Source organism: Schistocerca serialis, chromosome 4 (genome assembly GCF_023864345.2).
Source record: "Schistocerca serialis cubense isolate TAMUIC-IGC-003099 chromosome 4, iqSchSeri2.2, whole genome shotgun sequence".
In the NCBI taxonomy this organism is placed as follows: domain Eukaryota; kingdom Metazoa; phylum Arthropoda; class Insecta; order Orthoptera; family Acrididae; genus Schistocerca; species Schistocerca serialis.
This window is the reverse complement of record NC_064641.1, coordinates 41494407-41506880: the sequence shown is the minus strand read 5'-3', so window position 1 is coordinate 41506880 and position 12474 is coordinate 41494407. Positions and strand designations below refer to the sequence as shown.

Below are 12474 nucleotides of genomic sequence, written 5' to 3'. Positions count from 1 at the left end.
CTTTGTGTTGCGTTTTGTATATCGTACTTTTTGGTTATTGCATATTACAGGCTTGTCCGCTGTTCAGGAGGTATTTTCACAGAAAAAAAGGTGATTTCGGTAACAAACCGAATAAATCATACGGACATTGTTAATGATTCGCCATAGACCGTGGGTGTCATATTCCACAGTAGTCAGAAGAGATCCTTAAAGAACCTCTTAAAGTTTTTAGATGGAGATCTGGTTCTTCCTACACATGTGATAGCGTTAAGCGAAATGCGCGTCGACCGCCTGTCTGTGCAGTACAGTCGTGAGTTATAGTAGGTGGACATAATAGAGTGCCTTCACAGAGTGTATTGTGCAAATATTGCTGTTGCTGGTGACAGTTGATGTGCGAGGCTCCTGGGAGCAGTGCGAGCACTTACAAAACCTCCTTTGTCGCCTGCATCTCTGATGAATGTCGCTCTCCGGCAATGGGTTGTGCTCATGACGCGGAGAATTTATATCACTATCCATCACTGTCTTGTGTACTGTACATCGGACGAATCTCCCCCGCTCCCTGTATCTCTCACACATACCCACACTCACTCGCGCGCGCGCGCGCGCGCGCGCACACACACACACACACACACACACACACACACACACACGCTCACACAAACACAGACGTGGTTCTTCACGTGTTTCTCAGCCTCTAAGCGCACCAACACTTTCGGCTGCCGGAAGGCCCACAGTTTCCCCGTCGCCCCGGCAGAACTTTTTAATTAAATATAAAGGCGAAGACGCAACAGGGAGGACAGCAGAACTAGAAAAACCCGGCCAGAAGACTTCTTGTCTGCTTCTCAGCAGTCTAAGCTTAGCTCTCGGCTAAGGCAAGAGTAGATCCTCTAGCAGAATCGTTACGTCGGAAGCGCAGGAAACTAAGGGAACTGTTTTGTCAGGTGCCCACTAGTGACGCAGCTCCATTAATCCTCGATTACGGGGCGCCACTGGAAATTCACTTTGGGTCCGTGGCCAACTGTGTGAGCGCCAGTATCCGAGGGCCGGAGATCGATCCGGCTCGGCCCTAGCATCTATCATCGCTTTCACCTCTGGCAACGACACGTAGTACGCGTTCAACTATAGGCCACCGAGTTACTGGGCGCAGAAGTGATTTTAAACGATAGATGAAGGCAAGGGCGTACCTCCTCCAAGAAGATTATGCCTAATAAATTACTTTTGTCTTCGAACTAAACTGAACTAAACTCCTCCCGAACAGGCATGAAAGCCCAACGGTGCCGACCGGCCACCATGTCATCCTCACCCACAGGCGTCACTCGATGCGGATATGGAGGGGCATGTGGTCAGCACACCGCTCTCCCGGCTGTATGTCAGTTTCCGAGACCGGAGCTGCTACTTCGCAATCAAGTAGCTCCTCAGTTTGCCTCACAAGGTCTGAGTGCACCCCGCTTGCCAACAGCGCTCGGCAGACCTGATGGTCACCCATCCAAGTGCTAGCCCAACCCGACAGCGCTTAACTTCGGTGATCTGACGGGAACCGGTGTTACCACTGTGACAAGGCCATTGGCTTTGTTCGAACCTACCTCCGAAGTCAGTTGAGACGGAGCCAACTATCGGATAAACAGGGAGGGAAAAGGAAATGTTTTGTATTTATTTTTAAAGGAAACATCTCGGCATTTGACTTTATTGGTTAAGGGAGTCCACAGAAAAACTATATCTGGCCAATGGAACGTGAAACCTGAGCCCCATCGCATTTCAAATGCGAGTCCATTCTTCTAACTATTACGTCGCCTAGCTCCGTAATACGAATTTCTGCCTTCGTTGCCTGTATGGACGACGTGAGGCCGAGTAGTTGTTCTACAAGAAAACTGCCAATGGCGTCAAATACCTAGGCTTGCATAAATGAAGAAAGTGTAAAAAAGTAAAAGAATCACAAAAAGTTGTTTCAAGAACTTGATGAAATGTAAGTGAAGCGTAGATCAGAAGATATGGAATAAATGAAATGCAATTAGAACATGTCTGAACAGTTTCATTTTGGTGTAGAACGAGAAAAATCAATACAGAATGTTATGAAATGAAGCAGAAACATAGAAAATTCAACCACGTGTGGTGGTGTCAATTTCGGTAGCCATCAGCTCCGTTGGATAATGTCAGTCAATGGTACGTAAACAGAATTGTACGCCATAAATCAACTTTTAAATCTACGTTGTTAGTCTTTCCATAAGTGTCAGCCGGCCGTTGTGGAGGAGCGGTTCTAGGCGCGTCAGTCTGGCACCCCGCGACCGCTACGGTCGCAGGTTCGAATCCTGCCTCGGTCATGTGTGTGCTGTCCTTAGATTAGTGAGGTTTCAGTAGTTCTAAGTTCTAGGGGACTGATGACCAGAGATGTTATGTCCCACAGTGCTCAGAGTCATCTGAACCATAAGCGTCACTTCCTTTGCTTCTTGTAGATAAATAATGCCGTATCTTCAGAGAATTTCTTCTGTCGTCATGGCAGCGTCGGTCTTTCTATCTTACTGCTGATGTTTCTGCATATACGTGCAATATGAGCAAACTTCGACAAGTGAAACGTTTACAGACAAGAAACAGTTCGTGGACTTTTAACTTGATTCACTAAATTATGAGGTTTGTAGCAGCCTTTACAGTTTGCGAGGCAAATTAACAATTTAGGATTATCGGTAGTAACAGACCTGTCACAAAAGATAAATTTTTTGAACGGAAAAAGTATGAAAAAGGTAGAAACGTTCGCTTAGTCCATCCGAAGCGGAACGACTAGATGGCAGCAGACCAATCGACTGACATACTTGCGCCAAAAACAAAGACAATCGGTGAAATTCCAAGCCAACTTGTAGGTATACTATGCTGAGTTATTAACTAGGCACAAGAGCTCTAGGGATTCGTTGGAAGTGGCGACATAGACCATAGCGCTTTACCTCCGTAGTGTGCCTCCATGGCTCTGCTATCAGCCTGCCTTGGTAACTGCACACACCTACTCCTGTTACATCTTTATGGTGGGGGGCGAGGACATTTTTAGCTCCACGGTTGCCCTCTCATCGTGGCACCAACGCGAAGACACGGAGATATGTCTACTTCCACGACTGCATTGGCCTCACATAAAATTTGAATGTGGGTGGCTTTTCCTAACCGCCACCGCCACACAGGGATATTTTTATCGAAAGTGATTTTATGCTAACCGCATGAAGATTCTGACATCACTGTTTGATAATCCAATCCTTCCACAACACGTTGGTAGTACCAGAACTTCGTGCATAATTGATTTTGTTCAAATGGCTCTGAGCACTATCGGACTTAACATCTCAGGTCATTAGTCCCCTAGAACTTAGAACTACTTAAACCTAATTAACCTAAGGACACCACACCTATCCATGCCCGAGGCAGGATTCGAACCTGTGACCGTAGCGGTCACGCGGTTCCAGACTGAGGCGCCTAGAACCGCTCGGCCACAAGGCCAGCAATTGATTTTGTAGGAGAGATTGCATATTACGTTTATGTCCTTGATTCAGATACCTCATTTAATCGACCGTGATTTGTAATTTCATCAGCTGTCAGAATCTGTAATCTGAATCTAATTGTATGGATTTATGCAAGGATCTTTCCTTGTGTGTGCTGGGTGTATTGGTTATCTTGAACTTGACAACGTGAGCGTGAATCGCCCTGGGAAGGTCTATTATCTGCAAATTTTACATGGACAGAATATCGTTTGTTCCACGTATGTATTAGCAACAAAGTTGTGAAAGAGTAGACTTTTCTCACGTGACATAGAAACGGACTGTTCTCGGAAAGGTTTACAGTATTGAAATCGATTGAATATCAAAATAAGTGATCTGACAGAGAAGTTTATTCTAGTAAAACTATCGCTTTTGATACAGCTAAATGGAATCGGTTCAGAAGGCCGTAGATAATGAAACATCCCCTTAGAAAAATTTATGAATTACTGTGCTGGTAAACCTCTTACGTTATTTGATTTTCAAGCAGCTGAGCAAAACTGAACGTACTGCGACATTTCTCTCTTTACTTATTCTGATCAACAGTAATCTGAGACACAATATTTTTAGCGCAACGCAGTCTGACTTTCAATAATCACTACAAAAGAATGGCCCTGACTAACAATAACCTATACCTTTCATGAATCACTTACCTCGCAAAAATCTTCGTTACTCGAACTACTGCAATACAGTGAGCGCCAATACTGCCAGCTAAATAAAAGTTTCTAACTACTGAAGACACTAAATACTGATAGGCATAGTTAAAAAATGGAAGATTTTGATAGAGAACAAACAATGTATTTACCTTAATAATATACAAAAGTCATCATATATATATCAGTTTATGATATCCAGTATTACAAATTTACTCTTTCTGATGGACACGCGTCCAGATCGTCCTCTCTCAAAATTCTGCCATCTCTCTCCCCACATCCACCACTGGTGGCGGTTCACCTCCAACTGCACAACGCTACGCGCAGTTCACATCCAACTGCCCAACACTACAATAGCGAATATTGCAACAATGCCAACCAGCCACAGATTGCACACAGCACAGTCAGTGATTTTCATACAGAGTGCTACATCTACATCTACATCTACATTGATACTCCGCAAGCCACCCAACGGTGTGTGGCGGAGGGCACTTTACGTGCCACTGTCATTACCTCCCTTTCCTGTTTCAGTCGCGTATGGTTCGCGGGAAGAACGACTGTCTGAAAGCCTCCGTGCGCGCTCTAATCTCTCTAATTTTACATTCGTGATCTCCTCGGGAAATATAAGTAGGGGGAAGCAATATATTCGATACCTCATCCAGAAACGCACCCTCTCGAAACCTGGCGAGCAAGCTACACCGCGATGCAGAGCGCCTCTCTTGCAGAGTCTGCCACTTGAGTTTATTAAACATCTCCGTAACGCTATCACGGTTACCAAATAACCCAGTGACGAAACGCGCCGCTCTTCTTTGGATCTTCTCTATCTCCTCCGTCAACCCGACCTGGTACGGATCCCACACTGATGAGCAATACTCAAGTATAGGTCGAACGAGTGTTTTGTAAGCCACCTCCTTTGTTGATGGACTACATTTTCTAAGCACTCTCCCAATGAATCTCAACCTGGTACCCGCCTTACCAACAATTAGTTTTATATGATCATTCCACTTCAAATCGTTCCGTACGCATACTCCCAGATATTTTACAGAAGTAACTGCTACCAGTGTTTGTTCCGCTATCATATAATCATACAATAAAGGATCCTTCTTTCTATGTATTCGCAATACATTACATTTGTCTATGTTAAGGGTCAGTTGCCACTCCCTGCACCAAGTGCCTATCCGCTGCAGATCTTCCTGTATTTCGCTACAATTTTCTAATGCAGCAACTTCTCTGTATACTACAGCATCATCCGCGAAAAGCCGCATGGAACTTCCGACACTACCTACTAAGTCATTTATAAATATTGTGAAAAGCAATGGTCCCATAACACTCCCCTGTGGGACGCCAGAGGTTACTTTAACGTCTGTAGACGTCTCTCCATTGATAACAACATGCTGTGTTCTGTTTGCTAAAAACTCTTCAATCCAGCCACACAGCTGGTCTGATATTCCGTAGGCTCTTACTTTGTTTATCAGGCGACAGTGCGGAACTGTATCGAACGCCTTCCGGAAGTCAAGAAAAATAGCATCTACCTGGGAGCCTGTATCTAATATTTTCTGGGTCTCATGAACAAATAAGGCGAGTTGGGTCTCACACGATCGCTGTTTCCGGAATCCATGTTGATTCCTACATAGTAGATTCTGGGTTTCCAGAAATGACATGATACGCGAGCAAAAAACATGTTCTAAAATTCTACAAGAGATCGACGTAAGAGATATAGGTCTATAGTTTTGCGCATCTGCTCGACGACCCTTCTTGAAGACTGGGACTATCTGTGCTCTTTTCCAATCATTTGGAACCCTCCGTTCCTCTAGAGACTTGCGGTACACGGCTGTTAGAAGGGGGGCAAGTTCTTTCGCGTACTCTGTGTAGAATCGAATTGGTATCCCGTCAGGTCCAGTGGACTTTCCTCTATTGAGTGATTCCAGTTGCTTTTCTATTCCTTGGACACTTATTTCGATGTCAGCCATTTTTTCGTTTGTGCGAGGATTTAGAGAAGGAACTGCAGTGCGGTCTTCCTCTGTGAAACAGCTTTGGAAAAAAGTGTTTAGTATTTCAGCTTTACGCGTGTCATCCTCTGTTTCAATGCCATCATCATCCCGTAGTGTCTGGATATGCTGTTTCGAGCCACTTACTGATTTAACGTAAGACCAGAACTTCCTAGGATTTTCTGTCAAGTCGGTACATAGAATTTTACTTTCGAATTCACTGAACGCTTCACGCATAGCCCTCCTTACGCTAACTTTGACATCGTTTAGCTTCAGTTTGTCTGAGAGGTTTTGGCTGCGTTTAAACTTGGAGTGGAGCTCTCTTTGCTTTCGCAGTAGTTTCCTAACTTTGTTGTTGTACCACGGTGGGTTCTTCCCGTCCCTCACAGTTTTACTCGGCACGTACCTGTCTAAAACGCATTTTACGATTGCCTTGAACTTTTTCCATAAACACTCAACATTGTCAGTGTCGGAACAGAAATTTTCGTTTTGATTTGTTAGGTAATCTGAAATCTGCCTTCTATTACTCTTGCTAAACAGATAGACCTTCCTCCCTTTTTTTATATTCCTATTAACTTCCATATTCAGGGATGCTGCAACGGCCTTATGATCACTGATTCCCTGTTCTGTACATACAGATTCGAAAAGTTCGGGTCTGTTTGTTATCAGTAGGTCCAAGATGTTATCTCCACGAGTCGGTTCTCTGTTTAATTGCTCGAGGTAATTTTCGGATAGTGCACTCAGTATAATGTCACTCGATGCTCTGTCCCTACCACCCGTCCTAAACATCTGAGTGTCCCAGTCTATATCTGGTAAATTGAAATCTCCACCTAAAACTATAACATGCTGAGAAAATTTATGTGAAATGTATTCCAAATTTTCTCTCAGTTGTTCTGCCACTAATGCTGCTGAGTCGGGAGGTCGGTAAAAGGAGCCAATTATTAACCTAGTTCGGTTGTTTAGTGTAACCTCCACCCATAATAATTCACAGGAACTATCCACTTCTACTTCACTACAGGATAAACTACTACTAACAGCGATGAACACTCCACCACCGGTTGCATGCAATCTATCCTTTCTAAACACCGTGTGTACCTTTGTAAAAATTTCGGCAGAATTTATCTCTGGCTTAAGCCAGCTTTCTGTACCTATAACGATTTCAGCTTCGGTGCTTTCTATCAGCGCTTGAAGTTCCGGTACTTTACCAACGCAGCTTAGACAGTTGACAATTACAATACCGATTGCTGATTGGTCCCCGCATGTCCTGACTTTGCCCCGCACCCGTTGAGGCTGTTGCCCTTTCTGTACTTGCCCAAGGCCATCTAACCTAAAAAACCGCCCAGCCCACGCCACACAACCCCTGCTACCCGTGTAGCCGCTTGTTGCGTGTAGTGGACTCCTGACCTATCCAGCGGAACCCGAAACCCCACCACCCTATGGCGCAAGTCAAGGAATCTGCAGCCCACACGGTCGCAGAACCGTCTCAGCCTCTGATTCAGACCCTCCACTCGGCTCTGTACCAAAGGTCCGCAGTCAGTCCTGTCGACGATGCTGCAGATGGTGAGCTCTGCTTTCATCCCGCTAGCGAGACTGGCAGTCTTCACCAAATCAGATAGCCGCCGGAAGCCAGAGAGGATTTCCTCCGATCCATAGCGACACACATCATTGGTGCCGACATGAGCGACCACCTGCAGATGGGTGCACCCTGTACCCTTCATGGCATCCGGAAGGACCCTTTCCACATCAGGAATGACTCCCCACGGTATGCACACGGAGTGCACATTGGTTTTCTTCCCCTCTCTTGCTGCCATTTCCCTAAGGGGCCCCATTACGCGCCTGACGTTGGAGCTCCCAACTACCAGTAAGCCCACCCTCTGCGACTGCCCGGATCTTGCAGACTGAGGGGCAACCTCTGGAACAGGACAAGCAGCCATGTCAGGCCGAAGATCAGTATCAGCCTGAGACAGAGCCTGAAACCGGTTCGTCAGACAAACTGGAGAGGCTTTCCGTTCAGCCCTCCGGAATGTCTTTCGCCCCCTGCCACACCTTGAAACGACCTCCCACTCTACCACAGGTGAGGGATCAGCCTCAATGCAGGCAGTATCCCGGGCAACCACAGTCGTAGTCCGATCAGGGGATGCGTGGGACGAGCTGGCAGTCCCCAACAAACCCCCATCCCGACCCCCACAGTGATGCCCATTGGCAACAGCCTCAAGCTGTGTGACCGAAGCCAACACTGCCTGAAGCTGGGAGCGAAGGGATGCCAACTCAGCCTGCATCCGAACACAGCAGTTGCAGTCCCTATCCATGCTAAAAACTGTTTTGCTAAGAACGTCTGAACTAATCTACAGAGAGCGCAAACAAATCGACAAAATTTAAACGGTTATTAAAATACAAGATTTCCTAGTAAATGCAGTAATGCTGCTACTTGCGCACTGCTGACACTGCTCGGCGGCGGAAGGAGACTAAGCGAAATTACACTATTCAGGTACTAAAACACGATGCTACACTCTCAAATACTATAATACGCCCAAAATTTATGAATTAAACAATGCAAGAACCAAAAACACGCAAAGAAATTAAGAGTTAAACCATGTAACAAATGAGTGAGCTAGGAGTATACGACTTGCTGCTCAGCTGCTTATCCAACGGCGGCAGGGAGCGTGGCGTTACCAACATGACAACCTAAAAAGCCTACATACAATAACTGAACTCAGGTTGATGATATTTTTCTTGTCTTACACAAAGCCTTCGACACAGTTCCGCATATCAACTACCCGAACAGACATTGGACTGCATTGAAGACATCCTACCAAACTCCATACGGCTTTCTGAATCGAGAGGCAACGCTAGAAGTGAAGGCGGCGTTCGTCGAATATAAAAATAGTGTGACAGGACCCTTACCGATCACGATATATGTATTTTACCTGGGGAAGGCTGTGTACAGGAGATGCTGCTGTGTAAGGGGAGGTGGCATCGTTAGAAAACTGGGGTCAATTGTAGTGTGCGATTCCAACTCTAGGCTTTGAGTCACGATGCCATTTCTGACGTCATGAGCTTACAGCGTGAAGGATGTTTCGCGCTGTTATTAAATGTTATCTTTTGTTGTCTTACTAACTGGAGTAAATTATGCTTTTTTTCTGAATACGTCGCGATTTATGAGGGTGTAGTTACGCAGAAACCAAAGAGCTTAGCCTAAATTGCCTTGAGTAAAGCGAGTAGTGATCGTATTTATAATCTTAGATTTCACAAATATTTGGCTTTTTTGGTGTCGAACGTAGCACGATTTACACGTGTGTGGTCAGGTAGGAACCTAAGAGCACAGCTTACATAACTGGGAATGACGCGATCAGCAACACTTATAATCATGGTTGTCACAAATGTAATATTTAGATGTTTTTCCGAATATTGCACGATTTTTCTAGCATTACGTTTTGGTGTCGTTCTGTCTACTTGAGCTATAAAGCTGTATAGATCAGTTCTAGTCGATTACAAGCTCATTTATTTTTCATGATTTTCTCTTAGATGTATAAAGTGATTTCTTACAAGATATAATTTTTTTGTATCGCTCTGCGAACTTGAGCTATATAGTTCAATGCTACTTGTCGATTGCACATTTCGTTATTTTTCGTGAATTTTTATTAGGTGTGTAGTGTGATTTCTTTCTGGATTTAGTATTTTTTGTGTCACTTTCTGTAATTGATATACATAGCTCAATTCTAGTTGCCTATTCTTCATTTAGTTATTTTTCGTGTTTTATCTTTAGGTGAGTAGTAAGATTTCCTTTAGGTTTTATTTTTTGGCATCGCTCTGCAACAATAATTCAAAAACGGTCTTAATCGCATTTATTATTTTTATTATACCGCCAACCGGTTTCAACCCGACGTAGGGGTCATCTTCTGGGCGTTTACACCATTGGTCGACTGCCGTTATGTAGACAGGAGTGACACCGCCAGCAGTCGACCAATGGTGTAAACGCCCAGAAGATGACCCCTACGTCGGGTTGAAACCGGTTGGCGGTATAATAATAATAATAAATGCGATTAAGACTGTTTTTGAATTATTGATTAATCATACTAATCGCTGCTTCATCTCCACAACCATGTTGTCCAAAAATCGATCTGCATATTTGAGCTGTTGTGGGCTTCAGTCCGAAGACTGGTTTGCTGGAGCTGTCCACGATACTATATACTGTGTAAGTCTCTTCATTTCCCAATAAGTTGTTTGTTTGGTTTTGAGGAAGGAGACCAGACAGCGAGGTCATCGGTCTCATCGGGTTAGGGAAGGACGGGGAAGGAAGTCGGCCGTGCCCTTTGAAATGAACCATCCCGACATTTGCCTGGAGCGATTTAGGGAAATCACGGAAAACCTAAATCAGGATGGCCGGACGCGGGATTGAACCGTCGTCCTCCCGAATGCGAGTCCAGTGTCTAACCACTGCGCCGCCTCGCTCGGTTTCCCAATAAGTATTGCAGCCTACATCCACCTGAGTCTGATTACTGATTTCATCTCTTCGTCTACCTCTATGACTTTTACCCCGCACATTCTCCTTCCACACTAAATTGGTGCTCCCTTTGTGTCTCGGAATGTGTCCTATCAACAGAGGTCTATTGTTGTCAGGTTGTACCATTAATTTCACTTATCCCCAATCCTATTCAGTGCCTAACCATTAGTCACGTGATTACTCATCTAACCTTCAACATTCTTCTGTAGCACCACATTTCAGAAGCTTCTATTGTCTTCTTGTCTAAACCGTTTGTCGTCCATATTTCACTACCATTCACGGCTACAGTCCATACAAATATTTTCGGAAAGTATTTCCTGACTTTAAGGGTGATTCGATGTTAACAAATTTCTCTTCTTCGGAAACACTTTTCTGGCTATTGCTAGTCACCATTTTGCATCGTTCCTGCTTGGTCCATTATCGGTTAATATTCTGCTTAAGTAGCAAAACTCATCTACAACTTTAAAAGTCTTCTTTCAAATTCTCATTCGCTCAGAATCACGTGATTCAGTTCGACTGCATTCTATTTATCCGTAAATTGTTACAGAATTCAAATGTTTGCGGATGAACAACGCCTGTTGCAAATACTGGCAGCTGACTAAACAAAAATAAATGCGATTTAATAGACGAAAAGAGTCTACATCTAAAAATTTTTCACTTTTTTTGACACAATCACAACTATCTTACCGACAACTAATTGTTTTAGATCGTCTGGAACCGTTATCTATAACGTTAATTGTGACTGTGTCGGAAAATAAAAATAAAAGTTTTAATTTCCCTAGCTGACGTCATTGTCTCCAAATCATATAAAAATGTTGTATGTTGTGTAAGTGATCCTGTATCGTTTGGTTATCCGATCGACGATTAGTCGCTGGAATCGCACACAAACAACTAATTTTTGGATATTTTTCGTCGGTCTGGAACCCTTAACAAGTTGGAATAACGGAAAATATAGAAAAGACTCTAAGAATACCTGCACGGTTCGTCACTCGGTTGCGTAATCAGTGTGCGAATGTAGCAGAGATGCTTATCGAACTGCAGTGGGTGACGTCACAAGAGAGAGCGGGGGGCATTACAAAGTGCCGAGAGTCCACGGAACAAAACGAGCCAACAGACACGTTACTTCCTCCAACATACATCTCGCATAATGAGCACGCGCCAAAGTTGAAATTCGTTCTTCCTAGCTACCTTCCGTGAACGGAAGGGGGAGGCCAGACCCGACCTTCAAATTGTGCGATGAGGCGCGTACGCCCAGCACGCACCTCACTTACCTTCCTTCAACCACTAAAGTAGCTCCCCAACAGCCAACCAGCTTCAAACTTTCCGAGATGATCGTTCCCAGGCGCCGGATCGTAACAATCTGACCCTTGTCAAAATCGTTTACGTCAGTGCATTTCCCAAGCTGTGTCAGGGTGGGTGCTCGTCAACAGTGGTAAGTGCCGAACTCATAGCTTCCAGTAGTACTAACGTGTGCAGTGTTGGTGCCAGGAAAATACTTTCCAGGGACGATTTGTGTAAATCTGAGGATGATATGGATAACGACGACTCAGATAAAGATCCTGAATATGGTCTTAGCTTTCAAAACCTTTTGGTAATCAGGTAAATGTGAATAATTATTTAAACAAGTAATTACTGATAAGCTGTGTCCGTGACCTACTTCGTGAATTTATGTGACAATGTGATGGAAGAGATGTCAAGGGCTATCCTTAACATTATTTGCGTGCTGCAGTAAGGCGACAACAAAATTAATTTTATGTTGTGCTGATTCATAGATTAATTTATCAGTTTACTATGCTTTATTAATACAGAAATTGCTAATGTCAATGTTGGTCTCATAAGTGAAA

The 12474-nt window shown here is 44.3% G+C and overlaps 1 pseudogene; it reads right to left on the bottom strand.

Annotated features, from left to right (window-relative positions):
- Positions 1-1429: 1429 nt before the first annotated feature.
- Positions 1430-1547, bottom strand: LOC126476078 (5S ribosomal RNA; annotated as a pseudogene).
- Positions 1548-12474: the final 10927 nt, after the last annotated feature.